We start from the raw sequence: 16,542 nt of genomic DNA, 5'->3' as shown, positions 1-16,542 counted from the left end.
TGTATGTCACAAAATTAACCAAATTTCCTTGCCAATTGCCATTTTGAGGTCTTATTGTTTACAGACTTATTTCTTTGCTCTAATACTTTTGCAAAATGTTTCGACTTCAGAAAAATTCATGGAAAGGACTCTGACATTTACACTGGAGTACAGGTTTCTGACAAACTTTCTGATGATAAAACTGAACTGGGTAAAAAAATTATAGAAATCTGATGGAGAGACTGATAACTTCATAAAGCTGCTAACAAAAAGATTGGGATCAAGAATGGATTACACAGGACTGAACCAACTGATAAAGATGATTATAATTTTTATGATTTTTCGTTTGAAGTATTGCTGAATTTTTAATGTTTTTTCAGATTTAAGAAAAACTTTTTCTCTTTTCTCCTGAGCTAGCTATGACTTATAGCAATTTGGTAAATGATACTTTTATAAGTAAAATTGAAATATTTATCTTTTTCTCTCTACCTGATCCCTCGAATTTAGAAACTCTTAGTGAGTAAATATTGTTGTTTTCATGGCAATATAGTTATTTGCATAAGTTCAATAAGAATCTGTTCTCCTTATAACAGGACACAATTGGAAACACTGGTTCTATTACCAAGGTTGTGACTAGAACATCATATTTACAATATAACCATACAGCTTTTGAGGAATGAAGATTAGACTTTATAGAATAAAGCCACGTAAGAATATTGGCCTGGTACCTTATGTTCCAAGCAGCACTTACCAGGATAAGTGAAGAATGTCACTTATCTGGCAGGTACAAGGAACCTTGAAATATTTTGGGGAAACCTCGGAATAGAAGAATTCACCCAAATTTATAGATATTGCAGACAAAGTCTGATGACAAAATCCTTGGCTTGGCTTTCCTGGCCTCGAGAGACCTTTAAAGTTCAATGTGAGATTCCTTAAAAAGTTCCAGCAAAGCAGATTTAAAAGAGCCTATGTGATCAACTGCTATTCTTGCTGTACTTATGTAAATAATTGAGCCAACTCTATTGGAACTAGACTTATTTTACAAACTAGTTTTAATTTTGCTATCTTAATAAAAATGAGGGTGATTTTAGAGAAAAAAATTATATTTCAGTAAAAACTATTTCTGTATAAATTTGCGGATATTAGATCCTAGTTTTGTTGCCTTTTGAGGTTTTTGTTTTATATCTGTTGACTGGACTGGATCCTGATTTCTTCTAGTCTCCTAAAATATCTGGCTACAGATGTCCAAACTAACGTTTTTGATTTTTTCCATCATTTTCATTTGAAATCACTGAGAACTGAACCTGCCCTTTTTCCTGAAGCCTTACAAACTGAAGCTGATGAACTTGATATAAACTTAAGAGATGACCTGACGACACCATCAGAGACATTTTAAACTGCAAAAGATACTTTGACGCTGACATCTAAAATTCTTCTTCACTGGCAGTCCTCTGAACTCAAAAACTGGTTTACAATTTGCTCTAACCATTAACCTTGTTTTTCTTTCGTTTACACAAATATGCTTTTAGAGTCTGCCATGCTGTTGGCACAATTTGGAAATCCTGTGGATTCTTAACTTCTGCAGGAACTCCTATTGCTAATAGACACTTAATTGCAGCCTTATTACAAGCTATTCACCTTCCTTCAAAAATTGCCATTGTTCATTGTTCAGCCCATACTAAAGAGACTGATGTCATATCTTTAGAGAATGACAGGGCTGACAGAGCTGCTAAATATGCAGCTCACTATGGACCCCCTTATCCGTTTTCCACCCAGTTCTTAAACCTGCCTTTATCCCTGACTGATGTTATTAACTATCAGGCAAATGCCCCACAATCTGAAAAAGACAATTAGATACAAAAGGGTGCCAAACAATTATCAGATGGATTATACATTGGACCAAATGGACTTCCAATAGCTCCTTTTCTTTTGACTTTTTGGCTTGCACTTATCTCCCACCAAATGGGACATATGTGCAAACGGGGGATAGTTAAGGAACTGAAAGACAATTGGTTTTGCCCTGGCATCCATAAAATTTCTGACCAAATCACCTCCCAGTGCACAACTTGCAAATCTTACCAAGTCTCTGGGAGAAATCAGTGTGATCCAGGAAGTCCTCCCAGGCCCACGTTGCCTTTTGCGGCACTCCAAATGGATTTTATAGACTTCCCTTCAGCTTTAGGTTACTCTCACTGTTTGGTTATTGTCTGCATGTTTAGTGGATGGACTGAATGCTATCCGACCAGACATGCAGATGCCACAACAGTGGTAAAGAAATTAATAACTGAAGTTATTCCTCGCTTTGACATTCCTTTATGGATTGAATCAGACCAAAGAACTCATTTTACAGCAGAGATAAACCACTTGCTTGCAAAAACTCTGGGGTATTCATTAAAATTTCATACCCCATATCACCCTCAGTCATCAGGGCAAGTGGAACGTAAAAATCTAGATATAAAAAGAACTCTAGGAAAAATCTGTCAAGAAACTGGACTTAAATGGCCAGAAGCTCTGCCCTTGGCCCTTATGAAGATTCAAAATACTCCAAATAGAAGGCATGGACTGACTCCTTTTGAAATAGTTTTTGGACGTCCGATGCCTACTGGCGTCTCTAAACCTTCAATTCCTGGATTAAATGAATATTATGGGAACTTAAGTGAACAATTTGATGCTATGACTTGTTATATACAAAAATTAACTAGTATACTTGAAGCATATCATCAACAGGTAGAAGAGGCATGGCCACCACCTTCTGACAAGCCTTGCCATCCCTTTCGACCAGGAGACCGGGTGTACATCAAGGTCTTTAGAAGAAAACACGCACTGTCACCTCGCTGGGAAGGACCTTATGAAGTTTTACTGACGACCTGCACTGCCATCAAAATAAAGGAAAAATCTTCCTGGATCCATGCGAGCCACACCAAAATAGACCCAGAACATCGCTCTCAAGACAACTGGGAGATAATCCCCACAGGAGACCTTAAACTAAGGATTTCGAGGGCCAAAACCCAGGCCCCAGAAGCAGCCGACATCACGAAGTAGACAGCTTTTCCCAAGATCACGGATCAAGAAAACCTACTTTGACCCATTTCCTCCCCCTTGCTTCAAAACTCCCTATATATATACACACTCACACACACAAACTATTAGTGGATATATATATATATATATATTTTTTTTTAATCATTTAATAGAAAGCTGACTGGAGAGTGCTAGTCTCTATCTGTCCCTCTTCCCCTCTCTAAGTCTCCGCTAAGGGCTCTTTTCCCATCCGTGTCTTGCTTTTACTAACCCTCTCCTTTTCAACAGGTCGGGCACAGACCAAACACCCCCTTATGCCAGTTTACCAAGCCCTAGCCACGCTAACTAATCAATCTGACTGTTGGTTATGTCAACAGCTAGATAGTGCAAAAGAACCTGAACTAGTCTTTGTTCCTGCTGATATGAACACCTGGTGGACTAAGTACGGAACATGGACGAGTAACAGAGTATGGTATCCGCAAGAAGGGAAACTTCACTCTGCTTCTTCTCCTGGTGAGTCACTTGGGCCCCAGAAAGATTACTTAGAAGGTCAAGGACTGTCCCTTGCCCAAGCACAAACAATCAGTGAAAGTTTTTCCCTCTGCATTGAAAGTAAACATGGCACTGGACCTTTCCTGGGTGATATACCGAGACAATATTGCCGTCAAACTCTGTGGTTTGATTCCGCAGGTGGCATCTTCAGAACTCTCAAGGGAATTGTAAGTGACTCTATCACTACTCCCTCTGGCACAAACATTTGCCAAATCACCAAGTGCTCTGGATGGCCTACGAGCCACCCGTGTGCAACTTGGGGTATAGCAGCTATCCGCATGGTTAAGCTGCCCAATGCCACAGACTATATATGGGTGGATCAAAAATCTGGACTCACCTGGTCCAGCTCATCTGACAGCTATAAAGCTGTCAGAATCAGACTGCAGGCCTCCTGTACCAGCTATTCCGCAATCTGTTCTGTTCTCGCAGACTGACTGGAGTTCATGGAAAATGGAGATGTTTAGGTAGTAACAGTGCAAGTGGCACAGATCATGAAATAGTCCAGATCCTGGGAACTACAGACTCAATTCTAACCTTGTCTTTAAACTACACTGGTCTTTTCATTTTATGCGGCAACAAAGTGTATAAAGGATTCCCACCTAATTGGTCAGGACGATGCGGACTTGGATACCTGGCTCCTTCTGTCACCAAACACTCCACCTTAAATGCTAGCCAAATTACAAACTTGGGTTCGTTTGTTCATAAGATTGTGCCACATAAACGTGCCAGTCGAGAAATCGTGGAAAATCCACTTGTGTATCACAACTCCAAGTTCTTTTCAGCCTTGAGAGTCCTATTCCCCGGCTTTGGAGATTATGAGTTAGAGAAAGCAATATTAAATCTCTCTATGGTAATGGAACAAGAGTTCAACACCACCATGCAAACCTTAAACATACTCCAGTCAGAGATTAACAGCCTAGCATCTGTGGTGCTCCAAAATCGGCGTGCTCTGAACGTACTCACTGCCCAGCAAGGAGGAGCATGCGCAATCATTGGAGAAAAATGTTGTTTTTATGTGAATCAAACAGGTCAAGTAATATCTAACTTAAATCTATTAAAAGAGAAGATTGACATTTTTCATCAGATAAACGAAGCTCACACATTTTATTGGACTGACTTGTTTCCAGGATTGGGGGACTGGTTTAATGGAGTGTGGGGAAATGTGCTCCGATTTGTTCTTTTCTGCTTGTTCATCCTCATTCTAATCTATGTTCTTTTCTCTCTTTGCAGACTTCTTATCACTCGGGTACTAACACGATTTCTCTCTCCACAGTCACCAGCTCAGCTTTTAATATGTGAAACTTCTAGGGAAGTTTCAGAGGAGGGAACTGATGGTGCTCAGGGCAAGCTGCCCCAGGAAGCACCACTCTGGTATGCGGATTATTTCGAGCTGAAGACAATAAGGACTCAGAGAGCTCAGGAAAAATATTTGAATTTCCCCTCCCAAACTGCCTAAAGAATTTAAAACCAAAAAAAATCTGTTTTAGGAAGGGGTTATTATCATGACTGCTATAAAAGATAATTTAGGATAGAGGTTACAATAGAAAAGGCACCAACAAGCCCATCTTATCCGGAGTCCTGTCTCTCTGGCCACATTCTTTGGATGGCCCTGCAGGAGTTGCCAGACAATCATTTACATTTATAAGGGAAATCTCCATTTGTAAAGGTATCTCCCTCTCTGTTTGGAGAAGAGAGGGGGGGTGAGCTCATTTCTAGTAACTTATCAATGTGGAAGATAAGGCCTTGGGGCTGTATAATAAACCTTACTCTTGTTTACTGTGCTTTAGTGGTAATCTCCTGTAATTGACTCCCCCACCCCCAAAATCCTCCTTTGTCATTGGCTGAAAATGATAGTTAAGACGAGAATTTCTGCTATTGTGTTGAGAAACGCAGTGTCCCTGCTTTCTCCCATGTATACATGTTATTAAACTTGGTATTATTTTCTCCTGCTAACTTGTCTTGTTGATTATTTGGCCAGCCAGAAGAACCTTAAGGGAAAGGGCAGAGGGAGATTAGCCCTCTTCCCCCGACAGTTTGCTCATCAGGGACCACTTGGAAAAAAGCAGCACATGTCCACTTTCAGAAGTGGTAGTGACTCTAAGGTTGAGTCTTCTCCTGTATCAGTTTCTGTGGCTATGGAAACTTCCTCTAGAGCTTACTGGGCACAGCAGGAGCTGGAGTGGTGTCCTTAATAGCTTGCTCTGTATTTAAGGGAGCTTTGTTTCAAGCCTGGCTCTCCAATCCTCTCAAGCAGCTCCACAGACCATCAAAACAAAAACCTCTGTTCTTTTCAATCAGTATGAATTATATCTGCTACAAACAAAATTGATTATTATCTGCTCTAAATGGTTAAATCATACAACCTCCGTGACATAGCAAACCTATTTTTCATACCATCTTGCACACAGAGAAGCATAAGTTGAGGGGTATCAAGAAGAAACCACAAAAGAAAGAAGTTCTTGGGGCCGGCCTGGTGGCATAGTGGTTAAGTGTGCATGCTCTGCTTTGGCGGCCTGAGGTTCGCAGGTTCAGATCCCAGGCACAGATCTATACCACTCATCAAGCCATGCTGTGGCGGCATCCCACATACAAAATAGAGGAAGATTGGCACAGATGTTAGCTCATGGACAATCTTCTTCAAGCAAAAAGAGGAAGATTGGCAACAGATGTTAGCTTAGGGACAATCTTCCTCACCAAAAAAAAAAAAGAAAGAAAGAAATTCTAATTGATATGTTATTAGAATATGTGTACTAGTTATTGATGGCTGAATAACACATTACTCCAAGATTTTGCAGTTAACACAACACATATTTATTATAGTACAGTTTCTGTGGGTCGACAATCCAGGTATGGCATAGCTGGGCCCTCTGTTTCACAGTCTCTCTGGGGGCTGTAATCAAGGTGCAGGGTGTGTGGTCTCACTGGAATTCTCAATTCAGGAAGAAACCATTTTCAAGCTCACCCAGTGGTTGTTGCAGCCTTCGGTTCCTTGCATGATATTAGATTGAGGGCCTCAATTCTTTGCTGGCTGTTGGCCTGAGGCTGCTTGAAGTTCACAGCCTTGTGGCCCTCTCTCACATGGCACTTTGCTTCACCAAAGCATGCAAGTTGAGAAGGTAATTAGAAGAGTGTGCGAGCAGTACAGAAATCACAATCTTTTGTAAGTTAATCTGGGAAGTGACATATCAATTTCTCTGTGTTCTTTTGGTTAGAAGCAAGTAACTTAGGCGAGGCTATTACTCAAGGCTGTGAATATCAGGAACAGGGGTCATTGGGGGCTCTCTTGAAGTCTGCCTCACAAAATTAGGCTTTAGTCAACATACAGATGATCTTTCTTACGCTTAGCCAAAAAATAACTTAAAAAGAAGTCGTCGTGTTGAAAGCCGTGAAAGGTATTGACGAAAAGGTAAAGCAATTACATTTGTCAAGGCATTAACACAGCATTCATTAGGGAGAAGATCTGAACTTCAACTATTTGTGTAGATTGTGCAATTAGAAATTAATAACCTAAGAGCCAAAACACGAAATTAAAAAAAATTACTTGTATATTGTAGTAGAAGGAAAATATAGTTTATGAAGCGAGATTTGGAAACTTCAGAAGATTTCCATAAACTCTCTTTAATTACTGTTTCAACACCGATACAAAGAAATTACTGTTCAGTTGTGGACTATTGTGAATAATATTTGGCTAAGAAATAGTTTGCATTAGTAAAAATGAGACCAAAAGAAGAAATCTTAGACAATGAAAAGGAGAACACTATAGCCTGGTGAAAGACTGGATCACGACCAGGGAAAAATTGAATTTAAGAATGCTTATTATTTGACTTACAAAGGTTTGAGGGTTTTTATTTTTTTTTAACATTTATAGTAAGTCCATGACATAGACAATATAGATTTTCGACTCCCCAAAAGACCATCAGAACAGCCTGTTGACCAATCAAAGTTGAGTTTATTACCTGTTGCTTTAAGGGAAAGTATCAATCTGACAGAGGTATAGTTCTGTCAAGGAAAAGGACAAATAGAGACAAATAGTAGTGTCATCAGTATTAGGACATATTTCTACCAAGGATAAAAATGTGCAAATCTTATTAAATAATCAAAGGATTAATAGACAGGGTCTCTCATTGCTAGCAGAAAAAATAGGCTTAGAATTTGAGAAATGGATGAAAGGAAATTAGAACTCAACTCAATGAAAATCTTAAGTCAACATTATGTTTAGATAGTCTTCTGAGCGGAATGTGAAGAGACCTCAGAGGAGCGAGTTTTCATTTCTGAAATGGAAGTATGAACAGCAGTGGTAAAAGGATCCCAATTCTATCTTGCTGGGACTTCTAGGACTGTTGGCTGTAGATCTCCAAAAGATCATCAGAGTTGATCAGGAAAAGTTGAATTCATTGTCTACTGCTGCAAGATATCAATTTGATAAAGTGATAGTGGTGCAGCCAAGGAGCAAAAACCAGTAGGTTTTCAATGTCTGGGTGTGGGGAGTTTAAGGTGGGCCTTTCAATGTAGGGAGCTGATTGGAATAAGCAAATTTCATGAAATAACTTTTTTAAGATCCATGAACATAGTGAGAATCTTGAAAATGAGGGTAAATAAATAAAGAGTTGTTCCAGAATTGAGAGTTTTCTTCTTTGAACAAGTTATTGTCCTGAAATGGGGACTTTTGGCTCAGAGGAACAAACTACGGTCCTGAGAAGGGGGTTACTTGAGCAGGTTAGTCTTCAGATAAATTGATTTCTGGGAAGTTCCAGGAGTAAACGATGAAATTATTCACTGATTTACATATTTTTCTTCCAGGGAAAGAATTTCCTGGAACAAATAGTAAAAATGTAGGCAGCTTTAATTCTTAGTCCTAACAGTCATGCTATATGTCTGCAGGCAGTATTAGTTCTCAGTTTTGTTATTTCCCACACTTCTAAACAAAGGAAAATTAAGCTTTTAAGAGGTTTAGTAAGTTTCTATCAAGTATTCTAGAATAAGATGAAAGGAAACATATGAGGATAAAAAGAAAGCTTTAATTACTGCCAGCAGAAAGATTCTTCTGAAAGTAAAACTATATCTACTTTCTGGGTGTGAGTAGACAGTTTTTATATTACACACGTTCAGGTTGGTCATGAGAAACTAGACTTTTCTGCAAGAAATTGAGTTGGTGGGGAAGGGTGGTGAGGCAAAAATGAATGAACAGTTCTCAGTTCTCAGAAGCACATGTCCTAAGAGTAAATAAATTGGGAATAAATACATTCTGATGATTGGGTTTATCAATAAAATGGGTGATTTAGTCCCCACGCTGGCAACTTTTGCAACATAAACTTTGCAGAAAACATCTTTATTTATATCACCCAAAGTTATACGATTAGAAAGTGGTAGAATTTATATTAGAATCTAAGACTATCTTATTAAAAAATCTATGCTTTTAAGCAAGGAGCATGTTGACTTTCAGATTGTTATATCAAACACACACTCACAAACACATATATAATAGATGCTTGATTTTTATGTCTAATTGATGCTTGGTGAGGAAACAAACATGCTATGATGTCTCCAGTTTCATACTTTCATGACTCTTCACTATTGTAGTTGTTGTATCCATCTGTTATGTATATTGGATACCTGCTGATTGCAATTCACATGAAGGATAAGGGAAAGAGATAATCTTTCATTTGAGGGACCCAACTTAAACTCTCAAATAGTTTTTCTCAAAGTGAGGTCTTTGGAAAGACAGAAGCAGAATAATTAGGGGGGAGTTTATTAAACATGCAAATCACTGGACTGCACCCAAGATCTACTGAAGGAGAAACTCGAGGTGGATTCCCACAATTGTCATCTATAAGTTGCTCCAGTTATTCTGACCGATAACATCTGAGAATCACCTAGAATTAGAATTAGGGAAAAATGGTTGCCAGTAATGACTACAAAATAGGAGTAGCAGGTTAGTTGCAGACTTCATCATATCTGGTTTAATTTATTTTTTTAAGAAATCTGCGATGAGTTCTCCATTCTGTATCTGGATGACCACTGGTTCCAAGTTACAGGAATATGAATTGATAACCTTAGAAAGAATGTAGCAGTAATATCATTGGAGTGATGTTAATGAGAGATTTCCAGGATATATAGAGCTAGATTTTAGCACATTCATGGCAGAGAAGGTGGGTGGGAAATATGTTCAAGTAGTTCACAGGGACCGTAAGGAAGATTCACAAATTATAGTCACTCCCTTAGCAACTGATGAAAAGCTCTCAAAGACAGTGCCATTATACTGACTTTCTGAGTATTGACTATGGGGGGTAACGTGGCTGCTCCACCATACTTTGAAAGAAGATATTAAAGGACAAAGCAGATATTCCCAAATGTTCCACAGTGAGCCGAATGAAGTGGTGACTTACTATCCCCTTAAGCAGAAATGACACAAGTACAGGTGCAAAACTTAAAACTTATCACAAGTTTTGTTCAGCAGCCCACTTAAAGCAAACCATTCCAAATGATTTCATGTCAATAAACGCAATGTTAAGACATACACGTGAGTTGGAGAATGGTATTTTTTTAGGAAAAAAATAAGAATATTCCTACTAGATTCTTTCATTGGAGCAATACACTTGCAATATCTTTTTGGTATGGTCACTTTGTCATTTCACAATGTTTTAAGTGTCATTTAAAGTAGTGACTGTAACTTTACTGAGGTCACCAACAAACTTGAATATGTGATGAAAATTTCAGACTTCTCACAAGCAAACTGCACAAATACAGGAAATGTCTATGTTTTCCAGAACCTCTTAGAATTTCATTCATGGATCCTGAAGTTTCATTTTAGAGGATGTTTCTATAAAAATAGTTCAATAAAGTGACAAATATAAATTGATCCTATTAAAGATTTAGCTTTTCAAAGTTGGAAAAGTAAAAGGTGCTTTATGATTTTTTAACTGTCAATCACACCCCAGCATTAGGTAGATTGTTCTACATATTAGTCATTTAATTTTATCCGTCAAAACGGAAAATATGTGGGTAGTCACTTGAAAGTTCAAGCAAATTTAAATGAATTAAAGGTTCAAATAAGTAATTACTGTCATTGGATAAAAGGTTACTTAGGACTAAACCTGACCACTCCATCTATTTTATAGTCTCCAGTCAAAGTTGGGTGGCTATATATCATTGCCACTTTTTTAAAAAAGCTGACACAGGCATTAGTATGCCGACATTGAAACTAATTTTACAAGATATTTTGAATGTAACTAAGCATGAGAGCTGAGGTCTAAAGATATTCTGCTCCTCTTTAATTTTAAGGACGAATCTCTGACAGGTTAAGTGCTGTAAATCTTTTACAGATGCTGTCATAAGTGCCTTAAATGTCACTCAATGTCCCCAAAATGCTGTCAAGAAAAAAAGGTCAATTATGAGTAAACATAAAGGGAGGGTAGTAAGAATATCAAGTTTTCAAAGAATTGTAATGCTGATTTGAATTTCATAAAATATTGGTAAAATCCTCAAAGACAGAATAATGATAGTTGAGAAGGTCAATTACAAGCTCAAAAGTTTTGACGCCAAAACATTAAAGATGAGAATAATATAAATTTAAGGAAAAATATAAATGAAATACATTAAGCCTAAATTATGAGATGTAGTGTCATCTACTATGTGCTGAGTATACTTGATTCATCAAGTTTAATCATCTCCAAAATCGGGCAAGGTGGTGTTCACATTTTTTCTTATGGCCAAACCAAGGCGCAGCAAATTTAAGTTAAGAGACTGAGGATCACATAAGCAGAATGTGTCAGGGTCCAGATGCAAAGCCAGGTCTTGCTGGTTTCAAAGCTTGTTTTTTCCAATTAAATGGAGATTTAATAATCATTCAGATTATGTTATCAATGTTGTTAAGTAAATCAACCTGGTTGGAATTTATATCAGTTAACTTTTGCTACGTTACAATGTGCCCCCCTCAAAAATTAGTGGCTCAAAATACCATTTGATTCCCCTTGATTCTGTTGTTTGGCCATGTGGTTTGTTTAGTCTGGGCTGGCTGGCCTAGGATGGCCTCACTCTCATGTTGGGGCATCAGCTGGGACTGGGACACTCAGGCTCTCTCTCCATGTGACCTCTTGTGATCTAAAATGCTAGCCTGAGCTTGTTCACAAAATGACAAAAGGGTTCCAGGGAGAAGAGTGGGCAAGTTCCAAAGGGCAAGCCCTTTTCAAGCCTTGGGTTACTCTACCTGTGCTTCCGCTAGCCAAAGCAAGTCACAGAGCCAAGCTGAGATTCAAATGGTGAAGAAATAGACTCCATCTCTTGATGAGAAGCAATGCAGAATATTGTAGCCTTTTTTATTTTTAATTTCAACCTACCTAAGACTTATCTATCTTTTTTTGTTGTTGTTGTTTTGCTTGCTTTATAACCGGAGAAAAGGGAAGACAACCACCAAACCTCCAACTCTGCCTGGGTTGAGATTCAATATGTGAGTTTGTTTAAAATAGAAGAAATTACATATTTAACATAATGAATATCACATTTGACATATGTTTGGGTTTCATGGTATTTAATTAATGTTCAAATGTATCATTTAATCCTCATAATAATCATGTAATAAAGCAGGGACAGTAGAGAATTATTTCCCCATTGAACAAAAGAAAATCTGGGAAATATCAAGTTTTAATGGGCTAAAGTCACACAGTTATTTTGTAGCAGATGAAGGAGAGGAATCAGGGGTTGGTTTTCCCTCTAGTTCTGTGCTCAGTACAATACTCTGGTATAAACTGAATTGATCCTATGACTATTTAAGAAGATTTGTTTAAAAGCAAAACAAAACAAAAAGAGTTTCTTGTTTAAATGAATAGAAGCCTTCAAATAAGTAGCGACTTTCATAATTAATCGAAATGGAATTCCTGATCTTCTCTCCCAAGCCTGCCCCCCCTCCACCAGCAGTCTTCTATATTTCCAACTGATGGCAAGACCACTCCTGCAATTATTTAGGCAAAACATTGGCTTCTTTTTGACTCTCCTCTTTCATTTTTTTTTTTTTTTTTTTTTTTTTTTTTTTTTTACATTTTTATTGATATTTTAATGGTTTCTAACATTGTGAGATTTTGGGTTGTACATTTTTGTTTGTCCTTCACCCCATATATGACTCCCTTCACCCCTTGTGCCCACCCCCCACCCCCACTTCCCGGGTAACCACAGTCCAGTTTTCTCTGTCCATGTGTTGGTTTATATTCCACATATGAGTGAGATCATACAGTGTTTGTCTTTCTCTTTCTGGCTTATTTCACTTAACATAATACGCTCCAGGCCCATCCATGTTGTTGCAAATGGGACGATTTTGTCTTTTTTTATGGCTGAGTAGTATTCCATTGTATATATATACCACATTTTCTTAATCCAATCGTCAGTCGAGGGACACTTAGGTTGCTTCCACTTCTTGGCTATGGTGAATAATGCTGCAATGAACATAGGGGTGCATAAGCCTCTTTGGATTGTTGATTTCAGGTGCGTTGGATAGATTCCCAGTAGTGGGATGGCTGGATCATAGGGCATCTCTATTTTTAATTCTTTGAGGAATCTCCATACCGTTTTCCATAGAGGCTGCACCAATTTGCATTCCCACCAGCTGTGTATGAGGGTTCCTGTTTCTCCACATCCTCTCCAACATTTGTTGTTTTTTGTCTTGGTGATTATAGCCATTCTAACGGGCGTGAGGTGGTATCTTAGTGTTGTTTTGATTTGCATTTCCCTGATGATTAGTGATGTTGAGCATCTTTTCATGTGCCTATTGGCCATCTGTATATCTTCCTTGGAGAAGTGTCTGTTCATTTCCTCTGCCCATTTTTTGATCGGGTTGTTTGTTTTTTTGTTGTTCAATTGTGTGAGTTCTTTATATATTATGGAGATCAACCCCTTGTCAGATGTATGTTTTGCAAATATTCTCTCCCAGCTGGTTGGTTGTTTGTTCATCTTGATTCTGATTTCATTTGTCTTATAAAAGCTCTTTAGTCTGATAAAGTCCCACTTGTTTATTTTTTCTTTAGTTTCCCTAGTCTGGGTAGGCATGTCATCCGAAAAGATTCCTTTAAACCCAATGTCAAATAGTGTGTTGCCTATATTTTCTTCTATGAGTTTTATAGTTTCAGGTCTCACCTTCAGGTCTTTGATCCATTTTGAGTTAATTTTTGTGTATGGCGATAGCACATGGTCCACTTTCATTCTTTTGCATGTGGATGTCCAGTTTTCCCAACACCATTTATTGAAGAGACTTTCCTTTCTCCATTGCATGTCCTTAGCACCTTTGTCGAAAATTAGCTGTCCGTATATGTGTGGTTTTATTTCTGGGCTTTCAATTCTGTTCCATTGATCTGTGTGTCTGTTTTTGTACCAGTACCATGCTGTTTTGATTACTATTGCTTTGTAGTATGTTTTGAAGTCAGGAATTGTGATGCCTCCTGCTTTGTTCTTTTTCTTTAGGATTTCTTTAGCTATTCGGGGTCTTTTGTTGCCCCATATAAATTTTAGTATTCTTTTTTCTATTTCTGTGAAGAATGTCATTGGGATTCTGATTGGGATTGCATTGAATCTGTAGATTGCTTTAGGTAATATAGACATTTTAACTATGTTTATTCTTCCAATCCACGTGCATGGGATATCTTTCCATTTCTTTATGTCATCGTGGATTTCCCTCAATAGTGTCTTGTAGTTCTCATTGTATAGGTCCTTCACCTCCTTGGTAAGATTTATTCCTAGGTATTTTATTCTTTTTGATGCAATTGTAAATGGTATTATCTTTTTGAGCTCTCTTTCTGTTAGTTCATTATTAGCATATAGAAATGCAACTGATTTTTGTAGATTGATTTTGTACCCTGCAACTTTGCTGTAGTTGTTGATTGTTTCTAACAGTTTTCCAACAGATTCTTTAGGGTTTTCTATATATACAATCATGTCATCTGCAAATAGTGAGAGTTTCACTTCTTCGTTACCTATTTGGATTCCTTTTATTCCTTTTTCTTGCCTAATTGCTCTGGCCAAAACCTCCAGTACTATGTTGAACAGGAGTGGTGAGAGTGGGCAGCCCTGCCTCGTTCCTGTTCTCAGAGGAATGGCTTTCAGTCTTTCCCCGTTGAGTATGATGTTAGCTGTGGGTTTGTCATATATGGCCTTTATTATGTTGAGGTACTTTCCTTCTATTCCCATTTTATTGAGAGTTTTTATCATAAATGGATGTTGTATCTTGTCAAATGCCTTCTCTGCGTCTATTGAGACGATCATGTGGTTTTTATTCTTTGTTTTGTTGATGTGATGTATCACGTTGATTGATTTGCGGATGTTGAACCATCCCTGCGTCTCTTGTATAAATCCCACTTGATCATGGTGTATGATCTTTTTAATATATTGTTGTATTCGGTTTGCCAATATTTTGTTGAGGATTTTTGCATCAATGTTCATCAGCGATATTGGCCTGTAATTTTCTTTCTTTGTATTGTCTTTGTCTGGTTTCGGTATCAGGGTGATGTTGGCCTCGTAGAATGATTCAGGAAGTGTTCCATCTTCCTCTATTTTTTGGAATAGTTTGAGGAGGATGGGTATTAAATCTTCTTTGAATGTTTGGTAAAATTCACTGGAGAAGCCATCTGGTCCTGGACTTTTATTTTTTGGGAGGTTTTTGATTACTATTTCAATCTCTTTACTTGTGATTGGTCTATTCAGATTCTCCATTTCTTCTTGGTTCAATTTTGGGAGGTTGTATAAGTCTAAGAATTTATCCATTTCTTCTAGATTGTCCAATTTGTTGGCATATAATTTCTCATAGTATTCTCTTATAATCCTCTGTATTTCCATGGTATCCGTTGTAATTTCTCCTCTTTCATTTCTAATTTTATTTACTTGAGCCTTTTCTCTTTTTTTCTTAGTTAGCCTGGCTAAGGGTTTGTCTATTTTGTTTATCTTCTCGAAGAACCAACTCTTTGTTTCATTAATCCTTTCTACTGTTTTTTTGGTCTCAATATCATTTATTTCTGCTCTGATTTTTATTATTTCTCTCCTTCTGCTGGCTTTGGGCTTTGTTTGTTCTTCTTTTTCTAGTTCTGTTAGGTGTAATTTAAGGTTGCCTATTAGGGCTTTTTCTTGTTTGTTAAGGTGGGCTTGTATCGCTATGAGTTTCCCTCTCAGGACCGCTTTTGCTGCGTCCCATATGGTTTGATATGGCATGTTATCATTTTCGTTTGTTTCCAGATAGTTTTTGATTTCTCCTTTAATTTCATCAATGATCCATTGGTTGTTCAGTAGCATGTTGTTTAATCTCCACATTTTTGTCACTTTCCCAGTTTTTTTTCCCTGGTTCATTTCCAGTTTCATAGCCTTATGGTCTGAAAAGATGCTTGTTATGATTTCAATCCTCTTAAATTTATTGAGGCTTGCTTTGTTTCCCAACATATGGTCTATCCTAGAGAATGTTCCATGCGCGCTTGAGAAGAATGTGTAGTCAGCTGTTTTTGGGTGGAGTGCTCTGTATATGTCTACTAGGTCCATCTCGTCCAGTTTTTCATTTAAGTCTAATATTTCTTTATTAACTTTTTGTCTGGATGATCTATCCATTGCTGTAAGTGGGGTGTTAAGATCCCCTACTATTATTGTGTTGTTGTTGATTTCTCCTTTTAGGTTTGTTAATAGTTGTTTTATGTACATTGGTGCTCCTATGTTGGGTGCATATATATTTATAAGTGATATGTCTTCTTGATGGAGTGTCCCTTTTATCATTATATATTTCCCTTCTTTGTCTTTCTTAACCTGTTTTATCTTGAAGTCTACTTTGTCTGATATGAGTATGGCAACACCTGCTTTCTTTTGTTTGCCATTAGCTTGGAGTATTGTCTTCCATCCTTTCACTCTGAGCCTGTGCTTGTCTTTAGTGCTAAGATGTGTTTCCTGAAGGCAGCATATTGTTGGGTCTTGCTTTTTAATCCATCCTGCCACTCTGTATCTTTTGATTGGAGAGTTCAATCCATTTACATTTAG

Source organism: Diceros bicornis, chromosome 27 (assembly GCF_020826845.1).
Source record: "Diceros bicornis minor isolate mBicDic1 chromosome 27, mDicBic1.mat.cur, whole genome shotgun sequence".
NCBI lineage: Eukaryota > Metazoa > Chordata > Mammalia > Perissodactyla > Rhinocerotidae > Diceros > Diceros bicornis.
Note: the sequence above shows the minus strand (reverse complement) of the source record.